This window comes from Ostrinia nubilalis, chromosome 18, assembly GCF_963855985.1.
Source record: "Ostrinia nubilalis chromosome 18, ilOstNubi1.1, whole genome shotgun sequence".
NCBI lineage: Eukaryota > Metazoa > Arthropoda > Insecta > Lepidoptera > Crambidae > Ostrinia > Ostrinia nubilalis.
Window position 1 is genome coordinate 13,021,858 of NC_087105.1, and position 24,970 is coordinate 13,046,827.

A 24,970-nucleotide genomic window follows, 5' to 3' on the forward strand; every position below is an offset into this window, starting at 1 on the left:
GCATACGTCAGCAGTCAGCTAACGCTGTATTTGCAAGCTGACCCTAAGTAATGTGTTATATCTACGTACGGAGAGTAATTATGACGTGACAGATAAGCTTCTGAAGAATTATTGGTTGGAAAATTCGATAGAGTGAAATCATTGAAAGCAGTTCTAGTGTGGTTAAAACAACTTAACATAAAATATAGTTTCCAATTTTAACTACAGAAAAAACTGAATTTACCCAAAACCATTTATATTAGCTGATTAAAAGTTCTGACTGTAATACATTCAGATTATCATCATTATATGTGGACATCTGTGATTTTAGTATAGTACTCAAGATAAAGGTAGCAGGAAGGCGCTGGACGCAGGCCGTTACCAACCGGACAACATGGAAAGCATTGGGGAAGGCCTATGTTCAGCAGTGGACGTCCTATGGCTGAGATGATGATGATGACTCAAGATAAACTCCAAAAATCACACAAACATTAATTTGACTCCTGAGGTATTCGAACCAGTGATAACTGCTATCATTAATACATTTTCCAGTCAACCAACGGACTAAGGAGCTGTACTAATGTACGAGTAGGTGGCGCGACAAAGATAAACGTTATTGTTAACTTTCAATAATTCCCAATGTGATTCTAACTCCCGTATTAAAACAATATTTTTCTTCAATTCCCGTCTGTATGCTTATTCTTCCAATTTTCCTCTGAGTCAAACCAGTAAGAGGTAGGTATGTAATAATTCTTTGCTTTCAACTTTCGCATTGAATTATTTATTAAGTAAAGTCGGGAAGTAATCACTTCCAAAATATTAAAGCGACTTAAAAGATATAATTTAATTAACTTATATTATCTCTGCTTGGGGTTTACATTATTAGGTAAGGTAATTTAATTTGGAATAAAAAAGTGCGCTATTTTCTACAAAATACAGTCGTCTACATTGAGTATCTACGATTAGAAGTGTGTGCCGATAAAAAAAAATATCTTTATTGAATGTCTAGGTTTATTTTTAAGTTCTACATTAATAGTGGTATCATATCCTCCTTTAGTTTAAGTTAAAGTCAAATATGATTGCATTCATAAACGTTTTTATTGCAGAACAAGGCAAGTATTTGACCGCAATCACGCCTGATCATGATAAAGTTGATCCATGTGCATTCACCTCTCCCTAATCTACTCTCGTAAGCACCGGCGACTCCACTCATTCACGATCCATTGTGTCTGCAGTCCAGCGAATCGTATCTCTAAACATTGTCGACCACCGAAAGAATCCTGTCTAGACCACCAGTCGGAAGCTGTTTTCTCGTTCAACGAATATTATTCAAAACTGCAGACGCCGATAACAAATACATCGGCGGGTGTTGTCACAACAGATTCTGTGAGACTGCCGATGTAAATTCACGAAGAGTGAACGGGAAAAAGGGCCGAGTTCTGAATAGATTTCGTGGAATAATCCCACAGTTTGACGCGGCAAAAAGAACGCCTTTTCACCTGTCACTTGTCATCACGCGTGAGTTCACTTTTACAATGTATCGTACTAAAAACGGACATCTACTAACACGAAATAAACTATTTGAAGTAAGGCTATGTACTCGCAAATATTCGTACGGTAGAGCGTACTTAACACAACGTGAAATAACACTGAACCTTATTTTACTTTGAAAATATATTTTTTTATTTATAATACATTATTTAGCCATTACATCTTTGATTTAAATAGTGTCTTAAATCCTCTTGAGGTTTGTCTAGACACTATTGTTCTCTATACAAGTAAAAATAAACGTTTTAGTATAAGCATTAATCATCGGGATTTAGCCGTCCATTGCCCATTCAACACGACAACACGTTTTCAACTCCAACTTGGCCTATACCCTACCGTGCTCCTGGATACGCCACCGAATGCTTGTACACAATGCGGTACGACACTATATTACTGCTCAGTGAGCAAAGATTATCTACGCGCAGTGTGGCAGCTGCCGCCTGCATGCCGACACACGGCAGACGTGACTTGAACACCTACGACTCTAGGCATATACGAAAGTGCCTTTAACACTGATGTAACATCAATGTTAAGAGCAATCATTTATTTCGGCAGTTGAGGTGAGATGCCAGTTCTTCTTTGGGTAAGGATTCCGAGTGAGGCTTGCTTCCACCACGGTCTGATAGTCGTGATCAGGTGAGATGCACTTAAGATATTTTCCGAAGAACCGAACAAAAGTGTTTTTAAATTCAAAATCAAAAATATTTTATTAAGTTTATACCAATATTTTGGCACTTGAACGTCAAATATAATAAAAATTGTAGCCCGTAAGGGACACTTTACATGCCTTCTTATATTTTGGGCCCTATCAGCGCTTCGAGACAAACTTAAGGCAAGTGCTGATAAAAACGCCACAAACGCCGTTTTTTCAAAATTTGTGCAACTCCCTAGATAGAGGTAAAAAAAATCTGTAGGAAACAAAGCTCTACTGATATCTCTTTTTTGTTCTTCTAAATACAATCGAATATTAAGTAGGTATACAATACAATTTACTTTCTACTATCAAGATCGCTTTTAAGTAAGGTACTTGATACAAATAAGGCCTACGTTCTAATAAGGCCTATACATCAGAAAACACAGATAAATAAATCCAACCGGGGGTATCCTTCCGTTTGGCCAAATTACTTTACGCCAAATTTCACTTCGCAAACAACTTATCGCCAAAGTTTCATTTCCCAAATGAACTTTTAGCAACTGTACTTTTCGCAACTAATTCATTTGGTCAAATTATCATTTGGCCAAATTTTACTTGGCAAATGTTTATATAGCAAATGTTTTATGTTGCCAAATATTATATCCCAAATAATTTGTTTGGTCAAATTGACACTTCACATACTTAGGTATTGCAGAAAATAGTAGGTTAGGTTAGGTTAGAACAGTGACCCTTAATGCGCGAAGGCGAGCGAAGCGTGCCGCGGCAGCGGCCGCCGAGCGCTAGAATCACCTCTATTGTTAATGAATCATTTCGAAATTTCGATACAAAGAATGAAATAAGGAAATTAATGTAGAACAAATTTTATATTAACTCCCCACTAAACTAAATAATAACCACAAGCTAATTTGTATACCATTCTATGCACCAATCAAATTATTTTGTAAATAGTTTATCGTGAAATATTTTTGCCTAATGAAACATTTGGCAAACCATACTTTGCCAAACAATAATTTGCTAAACAATAATATGCCAAAAAAAACATTTGCGAATTAAAAGTTTGCAATAAGTTGCTTTGCCAAATGAGAATTTGCCAAATGAAAATTTGCGAAACGTTGTTTGCGATGTGATAATTTGGGAAACGTTTTTTGGCCAAACATTAGTAATCCCCAACCGGGATAATACTTCAAGGACACGTACTCATATGCCCTACAACCCGATAGAGTGCAAGAGCGTCCCGATCCACGATTCCAGCACCAATTGGCAAGCGTTCTTCTAAGGTGGTGGGTGATTTCGTGCTCTCTTATAAAAATCTGGCGATTTCATCTTAAATTTTCGGTAAAATGACGCTGTTTTAGATTAAGCTTTTCTTACTAATCGTTTCTAAATATTTCTTACTAGCTAATAATTACCTTAATTTGCAATACTGGCTATAGATGCATTATTTGTAAATTTTTAAAGACAACAAGAGCGAAATATCTAATAAGGCCTAGGCCTTATTTTAGCATGGTAGGCCATATTGGATGCTTATGTCAACACCTGATTACGGACAAATTCATTAAACTAAATGAGTCAAAGAGTAACGAAATATTTATTTAATAAGAATGTTACTAACAGCACAGAAAAAAAAGAAAACAGAGTCGAAAAAAATTACAAAACCTGTAAAAAAAAGAAAAAAAAAAATACAAAACCAATAAAAAATAAGAACAAAAGAAGCCGTATGTATAATTCTTAAGGAAAGGAGAATAAAAGCTGGTATTATCATGCCTGTCTCGAAGACAATGTAGCAGATATGCAACCATAAAGGACTGCTTTTGGGGTATCACAAAGATTGTGTAGGAGTTCGTAAAGATGATTCAGAAGCCTTTTTATGCCCTGGTTCTAACAAAAATTGAGATCTCATTTTGTTTACAAAAATTCAAGACTAAATGATGTTCCTAAACTGATTTATTTAAAAGGTTTTATGTGTAGGCCTTATTCGAACACGGTGTTTTAATAAGCCCTATACAAAAAAAAATATTGTTTGTTTTTGATATTTTTTTTTGATAATTTAAGTAAAGAATCATTACTTTGTTACTATGAATATTTAATTTTATCTATAATTTATGTATTATTCTTAATAAGTGGAATTTAAGTTTATCTAGAGATATACAGTATATTTCTGTTTACTTGGTATGTAAAATTTTGATAACGCAAACAAATCGACTTGTTTAATGTTATAAGACCGCATTTTGTTAAATACAACCTCAATTTTAAGGTCTACAGGCATTTGAATCATATAGGCCTTATTCCGTGTAGGTGATTTATTAAAGCCAAAATCAGTGGTTTCGTAATTTGCTTATTTTGAATAGATTTAGTTAAAAATTGTGTTATTTTTTGTAATATTGCTAAAATTAAAGGATGGAAGAAGTTAATTAACCTTGTTTTTGTTGACTGGCGTTAATATTTATTGAAATATAAGCGTTTAAAGTTAGGTAGGCCTTATTTGTATCAAGTACTTTACTTACGTGTTAAAGCTTTAGAACTTTAGCGTAGCGTTAAAACTTTATTTTGCTGATTGATCCACCTACTTATTACACTTGTTCGCAATCAATATTAATCAATCCTTGAGCAAAGCACACGGATGTAAGTAACCGTAGTAATTACGACAGTAACTTTTCCACAACTTCAGTAAATACATAACGTAAACCTTACAAGTTTGTATTGTAAACTACCAACTTGGGATAGTCCGACCCAAAACCGGCGCGTCTTTCTCGGAAACCGATTTTGCTCTTTGGACGAGTTGGAAACTCGAATTAGTAACAAATTACGTTTCATTGTAATCACGATTTCAAACCGAGCCCAAAGTTGACTAGCCTCGCAACTAGGGCTGCCTATCACTAGAAAATCTTTAAAATCCCCCAGTTTTCCCGGAAAAAATCTGCCACGTTTAGCTGAAATAGTGTAAATTCCAAATTCACAAAAAATCAATGAATTGAATTATCGGGAATATCTCAGTTCAAACAAAGGTTGAAGTATAAAAGACATTAGTAAGACCACCTGAATTGTGCCCTCCGAACTTTTGTAGATCTATTCATTATAAAGGCGAAAGTTCGTGAGTGTGTATGTTTGTTACTTCTTCAGTCAGTTAGATGACACCCTGGATTAACACATAGGGTAAATTTTACCACGGGTAATACCGTGGGGCACAGCTAGTCTTTCATAAACAAACCTACTTGTAACCTTATAACCAATACTTTACTTTCTCTCATTTAGCATCAATTTGGTGTATTTTGTATGTAGCATGTAGTGGTTATTATAATTGTTCTGTCAATGTATTTATTTGAAACAAAACTCGTACAACTGACAGCCCTAGCAGCAACTGAAAATGTATACAAACACTAATTGCGCGCTGTAATTTAGCTTTCTCTGATTATAAATAACGGTTTTCTTTAGCAATTAACAATACAAATGGACGTAGTTCTAATTGAGCCGTCACAAGATTAAGACGTCTCTACAAATAGTAATGAAACAGTCATAATCACGCTATTATTTGAAAGTTCGTAATAATTAGAAGTCACTTCCTTCATTCTCAATATTCTGTGAAATTTCTCCAAGAATACCTACTAGTATAGATTCATGTTTTCATCTTTTAAACTAATATTATAAAATTGAAAGCGCTTTTTTCTTTGTTTGCTTGAACGCGTTAATCTCAGGTACTACTGGTCCGATTTGAAAAAATATTTTTGTGTTGGATAGCCCATTTATCGAGGAAAGCTTTAAGTCATAATAACAGCCAATGGGGGCGGAACAGTAAAAAAAAATGTTGCAATAACGGGAAACTACTATTTTCACGCATACAAAGTCGCCGGCACAGCTAGTATACTCAAAGTCTGAGCTAGTAAATGTAGCAACATTGTAGGCACAAACGAAAAACCAACCAACAAGCTCATCTTTGGCAGCGGTTATGAATTTTTCATAGTGCGGCCGGGCCCATGTAATGCGCCGCGGTAATGCGCCGCGTTGGACACCGCCGAACTGTCGGGGGACTCCGGGCAACGCCGGCACATTCGCCGCTAATGTTTCGCCGATTTTATTGACAATTATCAGCCCGCCGGGAGTAGAGCCTCATTTTGTAAGTGCACGGTGTGTAGGCACTAGCTTTTTTGGTGGTTTGTGGTTTGTTTTGGCTATGATTATCATAGATTATTTTGAGATAATAGACTAGTTGATTTTAATACAATAGGTAATATGTAGGTAAATAAAATACATAGATATTTCTAATAAATAAATAACTAATTCGTTCGTTTCAGCCAAATGACGTCCACTGCTGGACAAAGGCCTCCCCCAAGGTTTTTCACAATGAACGGTTGTGATGAATGAACTTATTACACCATAATAAACATTAAGTACATACTTTCAGGGCTGAACCCCATAATAATAAGAATATTTTAGTCTCCAACCTGCTTAAGACCTAACATTATCTGTATTTTTTTTATTTTATTAGATTAATGCTACTGAAGCTAATAAACTTTACAGAAGCGATATCATCAAATATATTAATTATATCTACGAACGCAAAAATAAACATAAATACTTAATATTCTGTATAAAAACCGGATAATCACATTTGAAGCGTAGTCGCCTGAAAACTTTGTTTGAATGTTTTGATTAATCTGAAAAAAGTATCAAATTTTTCATTATTTTTGGGCCTTAAGGCAAGCGAATATGATTCAAAATATGGTGGGACCTATATTCCCACTGCTTTGTAAAGAGTTAAAAATTATCTTTGTATCCAAAGTGGCAACCGTCATGAGAACACTACGTCCTCGGGCGAGACGAGCATGCCAGTTGGTGTTATGAAGTTTTTAATTGCAGACTTCGGTTTTTCGTCGATGCGCACGATTTCAGGGCATTCTATAATGTTTCCGACAGTTTAATTGCTGCGTTGTTTCCTTTATTTTGTATTTTATTCTGGATTACGTATTTTTTGCTTTGTTATAATTTCGGAAGCGCCACAGTTTATTGAATTGTATTCAAAAGCAAAATGGATTGGGATTGCTTTCTTTTCCAATTGTGAAATACTGATTATAAAAGAACTTTCTCTTTTACACACGGCAGTTTATTCTATGTATATGGCCTCAATAAAAGTTATAACTTTTGCCTGTAGACGACAGCCATCAAACTAAACTTTGACATCTTATAACTTTCACTGTAGGTATTTACGATATTATTAATACTTGATTTTGTCCTAATTACAAATATTTACATTCGTATACTAATGCTCTATCTTTTTATTGTGTTATCTTCCGATTTCAAGCCGACAGAAAAATACTGGAATATTTATAATTTGTTAATTTGCTTCAATCAAACAAACGTACAAACAACCGCAGCAACCGATCCCGGATTGCTACTCGTGAAATATATTGCACCACTGTAATTAAATCCGATACTATCAAATTAATCAAAGCGATTAATAAAACAAAGGTTAGTGATACGAGAACTAAATTATTTTTCTGTTTGTTATAATACCACCTACCTAACACTAAGTTATTAAAAACACATCATATAAAGTAAAATAATCCTCATTGAATTATTTCTACTTCACTGAAAAACACCGAGTTTAAATATTTTTAAATAGAATATCGAACAATGATGGAAATTATTAGAGAAATAACGTTAAAAATATTACAAAATCCGTATCCATACTACTATTATATTCAAAAGTAACTCTTTTTATTTGTTACCTATTGAAGTTTATCCGTTTAGAACCCAAAAACGCAATAAATTATTTCAGGGGCAACATGATTCTGGAGTGGAGGCCACGTACAGCAGTTACAAGGTGGACCGACGACCTCATAAAGGTAACGGGAAGGCGTTGGATGCAGGCCGCTACCAACTAAATGGAAATCATTGGCCTATGTTCAGCAGTGGGGTCTGAAATGTCTGAATGACTGAAATGATGGTGATGATGGTGTGAAAAGTAACTCGGTCTGTTTGTTTGTTTCACGTTTAAATCGGTTTCAAACCCAGGAAAAAAAGGAATGGCTTTTATCCCGTTTAGAGACCCTCAAAGTTAGGGCTGCTCAAGTCGCAAATAAATTTATTTTTTTGTACTCTGTCGTTCTTTAATTCGCGCAAAAAGCTCTTTCTGAAGCGCTAGAAATGAAATAAACAGAATAATTTCAGTAGAGCCTTCAGTGTAGCAGTGTAAAGGCGTTTTTATCGATGCCAGCACACGCCATTCAATTAACCAGAATGTAAATTAGGTATCCGTGAAGATACAATGCCGCCTTATCGGGCCCACACACCCTTGTACCGCGAACAATGGGATTAGAGCTGGGCCGGGCGAGACTGAGGGACGCCTGATATCTACGGAATTCCGGGACACTAAGTTTAGTGTCCCGGAACATCCAGCTGCATGTTACACAAATAATCTCGTTTAAATGGGATTTTTTATTGGTATTAATACCATACCTGAGTCATGTCGGCCATTTGGTGTAGTGGTTCAGAACGGACTACTATGCCGAGAGGTTCCGGGTTCGATTCCCGGCCGGGCAGAAATTGAAATGATTAATTTTAATTTCTACTATGTATAATATTTATGTGTTTAAAAAGTATATAAGTAGTATATCCGTTAAGTAAGCACCCATAACACAAGCATACTCGTATAAGTTGCTATATTTGGGGCAGCTGGCGCTGTGTGAAATTGTCCAAAGTTTAAATTCTTTAAAACGCAATCCAAAAAGAGACACAAAAATATTTTGATCGACAGCCTGTTTTTTTAACTATAAGGCTCGCAATTAATGTGGTCGGATTTCAACGAAATGAAATAAAAATATTTGTGATATTCAATATATGGCGAAATGATTGTTTAAAAACTAATCCCCAAAACGGAACCTGCATAAAATAATTCCATATGTTGTCCCATGTCCCACATTTTAGATTGGATTCACTGTATCAAAGTGGCTTAATTAAAAGTAAAGCGATCTATGCAACGTCTTAACATTTTCATATTATTCTGGATTCTTGGTATCACTACTATCGATTACTCACCTGGCATCCTCAGAATACGAGCTCTATGTTGTCACAGTCGGTCTTACAACAGAGCAATACTGTTTCAGTTTCAGTACCGTACCTAATTTGTTAATGGTATTTGACAATCATTATTTATTTCGTTGCGGGTCCAATGATAGTTTCACTTTCCCCCGGGACAAACTTGACCTTCACTGGTTGGGTTTTGTTGGCGGTGAAGCTGTAGATCCTGGCTACACAGGAGTTGCAGCGGTGGGAACGAGAGGTGGGAATAGTCCCGTAATCTTAAAACCAAATAAATATTTTTCTTCTCTGTGCAATTAGAAGTAAATTTCTCAGTACGTTTCTCTAGAAACTTCCTGCCCCGTACAACCAAACTGTGGAATGGACTGTCGTCTGCGGTGTTTCCGGACGGATACGACCTGCAAGCTTTCAAGAAGAGAGCGTATCTTCACCTTAAAGGCCGGCAACGCACCTGTAACACCCCTGGGACTGCGGGTGTCTATGGGCGACGGTAACTTACCGTCAGGTGATCCGTCTGCTCGTTTGCCTCCTGTCATATAAAAAAATGTGCACTGTCCCATGTGTCCCACATGTGTAACATCACTACAACAAAGGATAGTTGACGCTGTGCTACAACAACCTGAGATAAGTGCCGATGGGGTGCCAAGGTGCGCGTAAACACTCGGCTTTGGGGCACCTTGCTTACGGATTAATTGTATAATTGTATGGCATTTAAACTGGAGTCTTAATGAACAAATTAAGGCTGAGTTGCACCACCTAACTTTGACAGTAACTAAAACGATAACCGGTGTTTTTTGTATGGATTTTGACAGATTTTCGACGTTTGTCAAAGTTAAAGTAAGATGGTGCAACCCAGCCTAAGACAAGAGCAGTTGAAGTATTCTTGAATGTAAATAAGTAGTATTTTTAGAGGAGTGTTCCCTTAATAATATCTCGTTCTTTAATTTCACTGAAGGATATCCCACTGCTGGTCAAAGACCACCAAGGATTCCCGCAACAATCGGCCCTGGGCTGCATCAAGGGAACATAATCTCACATGATGGTTAATTATCGCCCGTATTCACAAGCGATGCTTGCTTAAGTGAAGCAGCAAATCGAACGCACAGCGTTGAATACAGCTCTGTGATTGATTCTCTGTGCGTCCACACGCATGTTTGTGAATACGGGCATAAGTGACGAAAGGTAAAAGCTAGTTTGCCTATTTCTATTAATCTACTCATGTTAATTCATCACCTAATTATTGTTAATACCTAATTTGGTTAAAATACATTAATTTAATTGCTGAATACGTACCAAGCACTGTCACCAAACTGTTACACCAAAACTGAACTGCACCACAACTGTTTTGTACATTAAAGAGTGAAAAAAGACTAATGATGTCAAATTCAGTATAAGTAGTGATTACATTCCACGGTTTCCATTGTCAGTTTGTTCCTTAGAACTTGTTTATTTCTATAGTTGTAATTACACAAATGTAACCTATGTACTAGTATGTAATACCATACCTCACTATATTTATACCAATTTTGTTAAACTTGCTTAGCTTAGTGCAGTAGCCGCTAGAACGATAACTGTCTGTGAACCTTTTGTAGGCAATAAATATCTTTTTACTGTCCTTTTGTTGCCCACATGTTAATGTAATGTCCAAGTCAAAATAACAAAAAAAATAAGCCAATTACAACTTACAACACGTGTTTTTAATTAGACCAAACTGTATAATAATTCTGTTAATATTTACTACTAATTACAGTTCCAGGAAGGCGTGTACTGAGATAACATTTAATAACTATGTACAAAGCACATAGATACGGTTCGTTATATACGAGTATATACACTACGTTCTATCAAGGGGCTTACGATTATCACAATTACACATAGCCCGTGGCAAATAATCATAGACTAGCACTAGAGGCAGGGACGAATTTAGGGCAGAATGGTTGGGGGTCACGCTTCTTGTAATAATTAACTTCTGTTACTTTATAATGTTTTATCGAGAAATCAAAAGAAAAATAAGCCGGTGCTTACAAAGGGAAATATAGTTTTTGAAATTCGTTTTGGATCAAAGGTCATCCACATTAGATGTTTCCGATTGAAATTGATCCACGGATTTTAAGATCTGCCTATAACTATTTCTTCAGGTTGATAGTCACTATTCTTGAACTTTGCTGTCCCTAAGGACATCAGTTCCACGAGCTATTTTTTTTTTTGCAGTTTGCCAATTTCTTAAAGACACTTCGTATAATTTAAGAGCTGGCTCTCAAAACAGGCTTCCCAAGTCCGCCCCTGCTGTGTGATGACGTATCAAACGAGCTGTTATTAATGCGTGTTCATTACCCCCGGCGCTACACGCGGTAATGGTCGCCGTCAGAGGCTGTCATCCCGCACTATCTCAGCCACTGATGCTACTGAGATAACGTGTCGTGAGTGCGTTGCATTGCTGACAATTCTGTAAAGGGACAAATTAGCTGACAGTTTTGGGCAGTCTGGAAAGACAGGCCTCCCAAGTCCGTCTCTGGTGTGTTTGTACAATTTTACCTCATCATCATCATCATTTCAGCCATAGGACGTCCACTGCTGAACATAGGCCTCCCCTAATGCTTTCCACGTTGATCGATTGGTAGCGGCCTGCATCCAGCGCTTCCCTGCTACCTTTACGATGTCGTCGGTCCACCTTGTAGGTGGACGTCCCACGCTGCGTTTTCCGGTACGCGGCCACCATTCCAGAACCTTGCTGCCCCATCGGCCGTCAGTCGTCAATTTTACCTAGTGACTAAAAAACTAAGAATGTTCAATTTATAAAATGTTTTTGACCTATAAATTAAATTAAGTCTTAAGCCCGGTTTCCATCAAGACTAACCAATCAGATTTCATTCTGTCAAATTCATTACTGCTTTGGTGGAAACCGGGCCTTAAGTACCTAAGTTTTGGCTAAGATGTAATTTGAAACTCATTGGAATTTTCGTAATAAAATGCTAAAATATACATACTCTTAGGTGCTATCTACTATACAATCATCTTAACTGCTCTCAGAACGGCACACCCTCCCGTTTAGTCACGTCGGGTGCGTTCAGAAGCGATAAATATAATAAGCAGACAGTTTTACGCGGCCCACGATGGCCTAAACAGGCCTGTTAGCTATACTAAATTTTCAAAACAAACGGCGAACAAACCTCTTTTCCACAGTGCCAGCCGCGTGCTCAGCCGGGCCCGGCGTATCTCCGAAATGCAGTTTGTTTGTGAAGTATTAGCACATATTGATGAGAAAGACCATAGTTCCATAGGGGCTGGATCCCGCACTCATTAGATTCACTTGATTTTGGAAATTGACAAACGCTTATATGGTTGCCGAATTAAAGAACACACCGCTATTGCGCACGGGCGTCCTTCCGAACTCAAAACTCTTGCGTCACTGGGGGGCGTCGCAATCGCAATCGCGAGCCTCGCTCCATAGGATTGGAAAGAATGTTGCCAGTTTGTGATTAAAAAATGCAATTAAGAAAAGAGCAAATTCCTTCCAGTTTGTGTTGTTTTATCTTAAACTAAAATTAAGAAACTAATAAATACATTTCGGTACGAAACATACCGCTCACCTTAAACGTACCGAGTATCTTTTAACAAGACAAAACCTATGATAAGAAACTTACAAGTATCTAAGCTATTTGTAGAGTGAAACCTAACTATAAACCTAAAACTACTCTAGCTTTACTTAGATGCAAAACGTACCTACTCCCTACTCAACAGGAAGAGGACAAATCTTAACAACAGCTCGTTTGAAGAACGCCTGTCCAATTTGTAAAGTAACGACCCGACAGATCCCGTCAGGACCTGGGTGTAAGGCGTGAACACGCGCAAGTCTCCACTGCAAGGGAGGAACGTTGTCTTCGCGTAACACCACAATCATGCCCTCACGTATCGGGGCACCGCGATTACTAAACCACTTGGTTGCTTGTTGAATATGATGTAAATACTCAAGACTCCATCTCTTCCAAAAATGTTGAGTGGACTGTTGGATGAGACGCCATCTTACTAAGCGGCTAGGATTCTCATCCACTAAAGAAATGTCAGGAATTGACGTTAAGGGCTCACCTATTAAAAAATGTGATGGAGTCAAAGGGAGAGGATCCCTTGAGTCTGCACTTAAAACACAAAGTGGGCGCGAATTGAGAATCGCCTCTATTTGACATAAGAGCGTATGCATCTCGTCATATGTCAAAGTTCGTGTGCCGACCACACGATGAAAATGATGCTTAAAGCTTTTAACACCCGCTTCGAATAGTCCACCAAAATGACTAGCGTATGGGGGTTGAAAATGCCAAGTGATGCCTTGACCAAGAACTTTTGAATTGAGCGTAGTTTGTACTACGTCATTACGCAAGAAACTATACAATTCCGTAAGATACCTATCGCATCCCACGAAATTCTTTCCACAGTCTGAATAAATATCGGTACACAAACCGCGTCGCGAAACAAAACGCCTAAGTGTAGCTAAAAACGCTTCTGTGGAAAGCTCCGAAACGATCTCTAAATGTATAGCCTTAACGCTCATACATACGAAAACTGCTACATAACATTTAACTATTTTAGCGTTACGAACCTTATTTGCCCGAACGTAAAATGGACCTGCGAAATCTACCGAAGTTTTTATGAATGGTCTGGCCGGTCGCAAGCGAGCTGCGGGCAACAAACCCATTGACGGCTGCGTGTGCGCGGGGCGCGCACGAACACAACGGACGCATCGATGAATGCGTTGGCGGATGACGTCACGACTTGATACTATCCAATACTTTTGTAAAAGTGTATATTGGGTGCTTTGAGCCCCACTGTGCAAGTTTGAAACGTGAATAAAATCAATTAGTAAATAAGTTAAAGGATGTTTTTTAGGTAAAATCAATTGATGTTTTGACTCAAAAGATAAAAGCGATTTATGAATTCTACCGCCAACGCGAAGCAACTTGTTTGAATCTATAAAAGGATTAAGACGTTTTAATTGATTTGAAGGTGATTGCCCATTACAAATCTTCAAAATATCATCATTGAAAACTGAATGTTGAACAACTCGTATAAGTCGATTCAAAGCGAAATTATACTCTGACACAGTAATGTGTTTTGAACTCGAAATATTGACCTTTCTACACTTGTGATAGAAACGAAATATCAAAGCCGTAACACGAACAAGTCTACCGAGTGAAGAAAAACGTGAAATAATTTCTACGTCCTCGTTTGGAGTAGAAGTACTCGAACACAACACAACATTACGCTTTTCTTCATCAGTAGGAAGAACAGGCTTTGGAACAGGCCACATACTTTCATCCTCGCTCAACCAGCGAGGCCCATGAAACCACATCTCATGGTGCAAGAAAGCAGCGGGTAACATGCCGCGCGAAGCAGCGTCCGCGGGGTTGTCGGCCGACGGGACGTGCCGCCAACAATCCGCGGGGACAATATTCAATATCTCCGTAGTACGGTTTGAAACGAATGTTTTCCATTCATGGGGCGGTGAATGCAACCATGCTAAAACAATACTTGAATCCGACCAAGTATAAATTTGATCACTTTGTATTTTATCACTATAATTTTGTAACACCTTTTTAATAAGTTGTGATAACAAAACACCTCCCATCAGTTCGAGACGGGGAATGGATACGCGACGCGTAGGCGCGACGCGTGTTTTCGCTAACAATAAGGACACGCACACACTACCATCCTCGCGCTGCGCGCGGAGATAAACACATGCTGCGTATGCCTTTTCGGAGGCGTCTGAAAAGCCGTGAAGCTGTAATTTACAATTTTGAGGGAAAACATGACGCGGAAAGCTAATTTTAGATAATAGTGGAAGCTGACTTGTAAAGCTAGCCCACGAATCGACTATGTCTTGTGGTGGGGTTTCGTCCCAGTCCACAGAAGAAATCCACAATAATTGAATTAAATGTTTTGCAAATAAAGTCACTGGAGATAAAAGACCGAGAGGGTCGTAAATACGTGCAATTTCCGAAAGAATGGACCTCTTTGTACATTTTTCAGAGTAACTTTTCACACTGAAACCAAAAGTATCTAAGTTCGGGTCCCACTGCATACCTAGGACCTTAGTGGATGAGTCATTCTCCATGTGTGCGAAGGGCACACTTTCGCACCGCTCACCATGAGAAACTGTCGGCTGAGAACCGAGAAGTAAGGCGGGAGAATTACTATGCCACTTGTGCAACTCAAAACCTGCGGATTGACAAATACCTATCAACTCTTGTTGTAGGGCGAGAGCCCGTGACTCATCACTTTCACCCGATACGACATCGTCTACAAATACGTCGCGCATGAGGACCTGCGATGCGCGCGGGAAGCGTGCGGCCTCGTCATGAGCGAGCTGCTGAATGGTGCGAAGAGCAAAATAGGGCGATGAGCTAACTCCAAAGGTCACAGTGCAAAGTCTATAATCGCGTAGGGGCTCCTCGGGCGAGGTGCGCCACACTATACGCTGAAAATCCCTATCCGATTCACGAATCATAATGTTACGATACATTTGTTTGATATCAGCTGTGAAAGCAATTAAATGAATGCGAAATTTTAATAACACATCAACAATATCTAAATGAAGCTTTGGACCAATTAACAAATTGTCGTTTAGAGAAAAACCGTTTGTAGTCTTAGAGCTTGCGTCGTAAACTACTCTGGTTTTGGTGGTTTCACTAGATTCTTTGACCACGGCGTGGTGCGGTATATAATAGTTACCACCTGCAGCTGCTGGACTATCGACGGGCTCCATGTGGCCGAGCTCTAAGTACTCCTGGAGGCACGCGTGATAATCATGTTTGAGCTGCGAATTGCGCTCGAGTTTGTACTCTAATTTACGAAATCTAGAAACAGCAATTTCCCGCGACTTGCCGAGGGGCGGTGCGTCAGGTTTGAAGGGAAGAGCGATCACGTATCGCCCACACTCATTACGCGTATGCGTGTTTTCAAAAAAAGATTGACACAAAAGTTCATCAGGAGTGAGAGACTTTTGTTCAGAAATTGTTTCTAATTCCCAAAATCGCTGGAGGTCAAAGTCGTCGTTAACAGAGCTGTGACACACCTAGACCGGAAGAGAAACCTCAGTCGATGAATTCAAATCGAGTTTACCCAACAATAAATAACCAAAAATACTATTCATAGCAATTGGTGAACCTGGTAGACCCGTGATTGTGTTATGCAATAAAATTTGCGGAATAATGTCAGCACCTAAAAGCATTTCCACTGGTTGTGGTGTATGAAAACTCGGATCAGCTAAAGTTAAGTTTTGAATATGAGACCACCCTGTATAAGGTAATTGACAAGTAGGCATTTGTGTTGTAATTAATTTGGGCAAAATCAATGCATCAACATGAATCGAAGGTTGCGATTGATTTCTAGGCGCAATGAAGAAAGAAGCCACTCCCTTAGGGTAAACCGGTTTGTTATTATTTATTCCATAAACTTGCGGAACGTTCACACGTCTACGTGAAATACCTAAACGTTGTGCACACGCTTCCGAAATGAAAGTAGCCTGGCTGCCCGTATCAATTAAACAGCGCACGGTTGATAACTTGTGATCATCAATATAAACATCGACAAGTGCCGTAGACAATAGCACCGTACTCGTACGCACACTAGAATCGTTTTCCTTATCTCGAGCACAGAATAAGTAATAGTACAGGTACAGAAGGATTACTCCGCAAGACGATTTAAATAAATGCGAGTCTTGCTACGACGCGATACAGTGGAATTCAGCTCGCACAGCACTACGTACCTACAATTTTATTCACCTACAAGTTTTGTCTCTTTCTATCGCGTGCCTCTGAACTCTTCTTACGCTGTTAGGGTTGCTGTCTAGTGAAAAAATAATTAATCTACTTACTTATTTGTAATGAGGTACGTATGTAGGTAAGTATGCATTCATTATGGAAAACCTTGGGAGAAGCCTTTGTCCAGCAGTGGACGTCATTTGGCTGAAACGAACGAACGCATTCTGAGCAGTAGTCATAGTAGGTTAGGTTCCTATACTATCCTAAGAATTATTGATTACCTACATGGCCAACATAACTTTCAGCATCTTTGGGAAGCGAAAAAAAAAGATAAATCCGGTAGATTTCTTTTCGAATTTAAACACCCGAACGCCGCACAATATTTCTTTCTCTTTATGTCCATTTTTAAATAATACTTCGATCATAGAATTATAATCATACTACAACGCACGCCAGCGTCCTGACGGGCGCGCGCGGACACTCGACTGATATAATACCCGCCGGCGGGGCGCTTCGCTGTAGGTAATTATCGGATGTACCGCGCGGAGTGAGCCAGGCCTGTCTCGAGTTGAAGTTAAAGTCAGCTGGGCATCAGTCGTAGAAACAGAGACAACATTATTACATTCCGCCGTGAGCGGGAGCGGGACGGACTGATTAGTACCGCTACTCGGATCGAACGCTTTGTTTACATTATTGTCAAAATGAATTAATGTGTGATGGCGCTTCTGACAATTCCTACACGAAAAATTGGATTTACATTGGCTCACGTTATGGCCGAGATGTAAACAATTGTAACAAATACTTTTGTTTTTAATAAAAGAAAATCGATCTTTTATTGAAAGATTCAAAAACTTAGAACATTTCGTCAACGTATGTTGAGCATCACATAACAAACAATGTGTCTTATCGCTATGCCGATTAGGCTGAGTGTTGCCTGACACGTCAGAGGATTGCGGCGCGAAGTTCGCCGCGAAGGCTTGTCGCTGACCGGCGGCCATATTGCCGCTAGGGGGCGCCGCTCGCGAGCTAGACTGTGAGCTAAATCTACCGCCTTTATTGTTAATAATTTTACTCGACTGCCCGAAATTATCGTTAGAAAACTCCTCAGCGACAAGTTCACGCTCTAAAAATGAAATGAATGTGTTGACCTCTGGAATGTCTGAAGGTGAACACAATGATAACTCGAATTGCTTACGAACAGATGCGGGAATTTTACGTAGTAAAATGTGTAACAAAACGAAACTCCATTCACTGGTGGGAAACTTCATTACTTCAAGAGGTTTAATGTTTTCTTGGAATGTATTTAATAAGTTATGTAAATCACTCGTTGATTTTACGTTACAAGATGGAATGTTGAGTATTTTATCAAGATGATTCGAAGCTATGATTCTTTTGTTTTCATAACGTGAAGTTAATATTTGTATTGCTACGAAATAATTAGCATCAGTGATTGGAATGGACTTTATAAGGTTGAATGGTTCATTTTTTAACGTAAGAAGCAAATACCTAAACTTTTCCGCATCCGTGTAGGCAGTATTGTGGTGAACGAGAGAACAAAACAAATCGAAATATGAATTCCATTCTGTGCTTTCGCCAGAGAAACTGGGCAAAGGCAAAGTAGGTAATTTAGCATTACTAGAAAATTCTGAATTAGCAAAGGGACGACTCATTCGTCTGCTTTGCTCCTGACATTGTTTTAATTTATCTACTTGAGTGACAATTGCATAATACGAATCGTCGAAGTCGTTTCTAATTTTGATTTGTTCCTCTTTATTGAATGATTTAGATTTAATGAGAGACTTTTCGACTTTAGTTTGCAATTTGCTAAACTTTCTTTGAAGAGCTGACAAATCTTTGGTACGTGAAATGAATTTTTGAATATCTGTAGTTGCAAACTGTAATGTTCTCTTTAAATCGTCTAAAATTAAATCTCGCTCGAAAATATCCTGAACACATGAACTACTACTCTCGCTATTGGAATCTAATGAGGTCTTGGAATCATTTTCCACTTTCGATTGCGCCATTTTGCGTTACAAAGATGGTCGCACGTGGAATGAAAAATGTGGTACGTATGTACGCTAAAAAATACGATAAAACTACACAATTGGAAGGAAAATGAAAATTCGGGTCGTAGGACCAACAAATAATATGTTAGCTATACTAAATTTTCAAAACAAACGGCGAACAAACCTCTTTTCCACAGTGCCAGCCGCGTGCTCAGCCGGGCCCGGCGTATCTCCGAAATGCAGTTTGTTTGTGAAGTATTAGCACATATTGATGAGAAAGACCATAGTTCCATAGGGGCTGGATCCCGCACTCATTAGATTCACTTGATTTTGGAAATTGACAAACGCTTATATGGTTGCCGAATTAAAGAACACACCGCTATTGCGCACGGGCGTCCTTCCGAACTCAAAACTCTTGCGTCACTGGGGGGCGTCGCAATCGCAATCGCGAGCCTCGCTCCATAGGATTGGAAAGAATGTTGCCAGTTTGTGATTAAAAAATGCAATTAAGAAAAGAGCAAATTCCTTCCAGTTTGTGTTGTTTTATCTTAAACTAAAATTAAGAAACTAATAAATACATTTCGGTACGAAACAAGGCCCAAATTAAAACTTGGCCTCGTTTAGGGTTGCCATCCGTCCGGGTTTCCCCGGATTTGCCCTAGTTTAGTGGACGTCCGGAGAGCGTTCTGGGAAGGGATTCCCGTGTTGACCGGGTTTAAAATTTTCAAGTACACGTAGACTCTACACACCAAGTCCACTGGCAGCCCGGGCGGCTTGGTGTCGGCGGCTTTATTTCAAAAGTATGTGTACGACTCATGTTGCATGTCGGCGGGTTGATGGATAAGTATGGTGTGTAGTCTGCATTAGGCCGACGCGACTAAGTTTAAAAAAAACTTTTGACATGTCCGGATTCTGGGCTCCAAAATCACGGGTTTTCACGCGTCTTGTCCTGGTTTGGCTTTAGATATGGCAACCCTAGCCTCGTTACCTATAAATCAACACCTAAATCAGCCCTTTGTATTACAACGGCAGTAATTTTTAATGTATGTCGGGACGTTTATGGGCCCGAAAACTTATGTTCGGGAAAGGCCGTACTCCTGACCCGTCGATGTATAAATTGTACATAATAAAACGGATACATTAAGGTTTGTCCACGTTAGATTGACGTGTTCATTTTAGGGTTCCTTAACCAAAATAAGCTAATGGGATCTCCGCTGTCTGTCAGCGGGCTTTATCTCATTAATCGTAATAGATACACTCGTAGAAAGTCACAAGATGTGATTTGGTTTTTTATTTATGTAAAGAACCCTATTTTATAAAAATCCAACTCGAACTTAGCTTACTTCATCAGTCACTTATTCACTTATCACTTATTCAGTTTGAAAAAATACTTATACTATTGTAAGCAGTGGTTCTATTACTCGTATGTGTTTGTTTTAGCTAAACAATCAAAATTCTTGACAATTTACGTTGATTCGGTAATGCGTTGGTTTATTATATGCAACTAGCAGCCGCCGCCCGCAACTTCGTACGCGTGGATCCCGTTTTACCCCCTTAGGGGTGGAGTTCCGTAAAATCCTTTCGTAGCGGATGCCTACGTCATAACATCTACCTGCATGTTTCATGTGCAAATTTCAGCCCTATCCGTCTAGTGGTTTGGGCTGTGCGTTGATAGATCACTATTCACTATGTCAGTCAGTCAGCCACCTTTGAGTTATATGTATTTAGATTAGTATGTCTCTCCCACCATGCAAACATTTGTGCTCCAGGCATTCAATATTAATTCAGCACTCTTGGAACGCTTCTTAAATTGTTAGAATAAATTTTATTTTAATGCTTATCATTGCAATTTAGCATAACAAAGGAGTTTGCTTCTTAAAGTGCTAAGTGGTTTGGATGGCACTAAGGATGTCTACGGAGGTATACGTATACGAAAATATCCGATAAGTGGCCTATTGTATTGAAGGAATACTTTAGATTCACTGACTTAATCTGCACTTTGGAAAACTTACGTAACGTATTAGATAGTATTTTGTTGTACCTAATTACTTATAATATCTATGGTTAATACTATTTATTGAGAAGATAATTTACAACCATGTGCACACACTTGAATGGTAGGACACAGATCACCACAGATCACTTGTGGAAAATGAGCTGGGGGACATTTCTACCGTAAAATCCACCGCCATGTTGGATGTTGCCGCCGAACGAATTAGCAGTCTTTTTACGAGATTGGAGGACGTCAATCTCAATTTGGAATCGATGGATACTTCAGAGACCGCTGAGGGATCGAAAATCGAGTCAAGGTGTCAAAGAATACTAACTGACATTCGTGAACGTCGTGAGGCGCTGAAGCATCATTGTAACTCATCGGCGAGTGACTCCGGATCGACGCAAGAGCACCAGCATAAACCGAATCTTCCCAAGATATCGTTGCCCAAGTTCAGTGGAAGTTATGGAGACTGGCTGTCGTTCAAGGATTTATACGTCACTATGGTACACGGAAATGAAGATTTAAGTCCCGTGCAGAAGTTCTATTACTTGAAGTCGTGTTTGGTCGGCGAAGCTGCCTCTTTGGTTACGACTTTGGAATGTACGAACGAAAACTACGTGAAGGCATGGTCTGCGATTACATCAAGATATGACAATAAGGTTCTTATAGCTAATTATCATTTGCAACACATTTTGTCTTTACATAAAGTCAATGGTAAATCTTATACACTAAGGCAATTAACAAATGATTTTATGCAGTATTATAACTCACTATTATCACTGAATATTTCAAACTTGCAAGATATTATTCTCATACATATTTTGTCAACAAAAATTTATTACAGTTCTTTGCGTGATTTTGAATTGCATAGAGATTCCAGTGATTTCCCTAGTTTGCAACAATTTCTTAACTTTATACAGCAGCGCTGCCAAGCATTAGATATGCTATGCCGTGATGAAGCAGTGAGCACTACAAAGGTCGTGCCTCCGGCAAAGAGCACTAGTCATGTGACTGTTGGCAGCGGCAGAAGTGCAAATGGTAAGTTATTTTCTTGTTTGTATTGCAACAAAAATCACTCAACTTACAAGTGTTTTAAATTCATTAAATTGAGTCCCAATGACAGACAGACATTTGTTAACAAAACTAATTTGTGTGTTGTTTGTTTATCAGATAAACATTGTACTAGCAATTGCACATCCAATATTGTCTGTAAAAAGTGTTTACAAAAGCATCATCACTTATTACATCTTGATTCGCAGACATGTAATGAGACTTCTGCCCGTAGCTCTACTTCAAATGATTCTCACATCAATTCCCCGAGTAATGTTGTAATGACATCTTCAATAGTTACACAAAATAGTACCTCTGTATGTCAAGTGTCCCTTCTGCCCACTGCATTAGTGAATGTGTGTGACAGTGATGGTAAGCGATATGACTGCACTGTGCTTTTGGACATAGGTAGCCAAAAGAATTATATTAGTTCTGCGTTTGCTAATAAATTGGACTGTGTTAATTTTGAAGATGCTAGTCAAACTGTGGCCGGGGTGGGAGGTCATACTTGTAAAATAAAGCATAAAGTTGCACTATCAGTTTATTCTAACTGTTCTGATTTTAAATATTGTTCAGAATTCGGTGTGTTAGATTTTATTACTGATCCTTTACCAATGGTCAATGTGTCTAAAGAGGCACTGCCGTCTCTCATGCATTTGCATTTAGCTGACCCTAATTTCAATGTGTCTAAGGACATTGATATGATTCTTGGTGTTTCATGTTTTGCAAAATGTCTTCGAGAAGGCAAGATCGATCTAGGTCCAAATATGCCCACATTAATAAATACTGAATTTGGTTGGGTATTTTGTGGTGAATTGTCTGTGGTAGGTCAACATGTTTCGGGTTTAAAAAGCCAATGTCATTTGTCTGTCCTACATAACGACATTAAAAAATTTTGGCAATTAGAAGAAATGCCTAATGATAATATGTTGTCATTTCAGGAGAAAAGGTGCGAACAGAGCTACCTTGATTCTGTGTCCAGGGATGAAGAAGGAAGGTATCATGTCGATTTGCCAATAAACAAAGAACTTCTACCAAAACTAGGTAATTCTTACAATGTTGCTTTTCGTTGTCTTATGTCATTGGAGAAAAAATTCCAAAATAATTCTGACTTTTTTAAGGCCTATAAAGCATTTATTGAGGAATTTCTTAAACTTGGCCATGCTCACTTTGTTCATATAAATCCACACAAAAGTGATGAAATTGAATATTACATGCCTCATCATGCTGTCTTGAAGGAAAGTTCCTCTACTACCAAGCTTAGGATTGTATTCAATGGTTCTCAACCCACTTCTACGGGCTTGAGCTTAAATGATGTACTTCTTGTGGGTCCTGTTGTTCAACCTGACATGTTTACCATACTTCTGAGATTTCGTACCTATGTTTATGTTTTTGTGTCTGATATAACTAAAATGTACAGGCAAATTCGAGTGAAACCTCAGTATCAAGCACTTCAGCGCATCCTGTGGAGAGATGATCCATCGCATGATATACAGTGTCTTCAGCTGGATACTGTTACATATGGAACAGCATCAGCCAGTTACCTTGCTACACGGACATTGGTGAAATTGGTTGAGGATGAAGGTGATAATTTTCCATCTGCTTCTAAGGCATTACTTCAAAGTACCTTCGTTGATGACATTTTGCATGGCGAGAATGATCTTTCTTCTGCATTAAATACCATAAATGAGTTGCAAGAGTTGTTAGCTAAAGGAAGGTTTGAATTGCACAAATGGTACTCTAATAGCTCAATGTTAATGTCGCAATTTCCTCCTGATAAACTTGAAAAATGTCATTTTTCCTTTGACAATAAAGAAGGTTCTTGTATTAAAACGCTAGGTTTGAAGTGGGAGCCAAACTCAGATAAATTTCAGGTCGAGGTACCTAAATATACTTCCACTAGTCATACCAAAAGAAATATTTTGTCTGATATTGCCAAGGTCTATGATCCCTTGGGTTTTATTGCTCCAGTTACAGTCTATGCTAAGTTAATAATGCAAGATATCTGGAAGGCAAACGTTGACTGGGATTCTGAGGTGCCTGACGCTATTTTATCTAAATGGATTTTTTTTTGTGCCAATCTTGAATGCTTGAATGTCATTTCAGTGCCTCGTCTCATGGTTAATACTGACGCAGAGAGGGTTGAGCTTCATGGTTTCGCAGATAGCTCCACGAAGGCGTATGGCTGCGTCGTGTACATCCGCTGCAGTTGTCCTGAAAAAACTACAGTCCACTTAGTATGTGCGAAGACAAGAGTTGCTCCTCTCAAACCTGTCACTCTGCCTAAGTTAGAACTTTGCGCTGCACTGTTGCTTGCTAAGCTTATGAGCACTGTTTCCAAGACTTTAAATATTAGTTCTGAGAACTCATTCTATTGGACTGACTCCATGATTACCCTGGGTTGGATACAGAGTGATCCCGCTAGACGAGATGTTTTTGTATCGAATAGAGTTGGCCAAATACAAAATTTGTCTCCTAAAGACAATTGGTTTCATGTAAAGTCTTCAGAGAACCCTGCTGACATGGCTTCACGTGGTTTGGAACCACAGGATCTTTCCAATTGCAAATTATGGTTTAATGGACCTAACTGGCTTTTTCAAAGTGACTCACCTTGGCTTCATTCACCTCAAGTGTTTTCTCAGGATGACTCAGTGGGTGTTGACACTTGTAATGACATGCCAAGTGTAGCACTACCTACCTTTGAGGAGACTAAAAACGATTTTCTTGAATTATTTGAGAGATATTCGTCTTGGAGTCGATTGGTTAGAGTCATGGCTTATGTACGTCGATTTATTAACAATATGAAAAATGCTAAATCTAAAATCACTGAATTTCTCACAAGTAAGGAGCTTAATCAAGCATCAAGTTGTATCATCAAATGCGTGCAGCATGCTCATTTTCAAAAAAATGCTAATGATAATATGTTTCCTCGGAACTTGGTTCTGGT

General features: G+C 38.7%; 1 long non-coding RNA gene across 2 annotated transcripts; it reads left to right on the top strand.

The window, feature by feature from the left end:
• Nucleotides 1–21,125: 21,125 nt before the first annotated feature.
• On the top strand, nucleotides 21,126–23,791 carry LOC135080765 (uncharacterized). 2 transcript variants are annotated; one of them, XR_010259075.1, is made up of 3 exons: nucleotides 21,126–21,632; nucleotides 21,894–23,067; nucleotides 23,444–23,791. It is a non-coding gene; the product is annotated as an uncharacterized LOC135080765 (long non-coding RNA). The 2 variants fall into 2 exon arrangements; XR_010259074.1 differs by having other exon boundaries at nucleotides 21,894–22,011; nucleotides 22,965–23,791.
• Nucleotides 23,792–24,970: the final 1,179 nt, after the last annotated feature.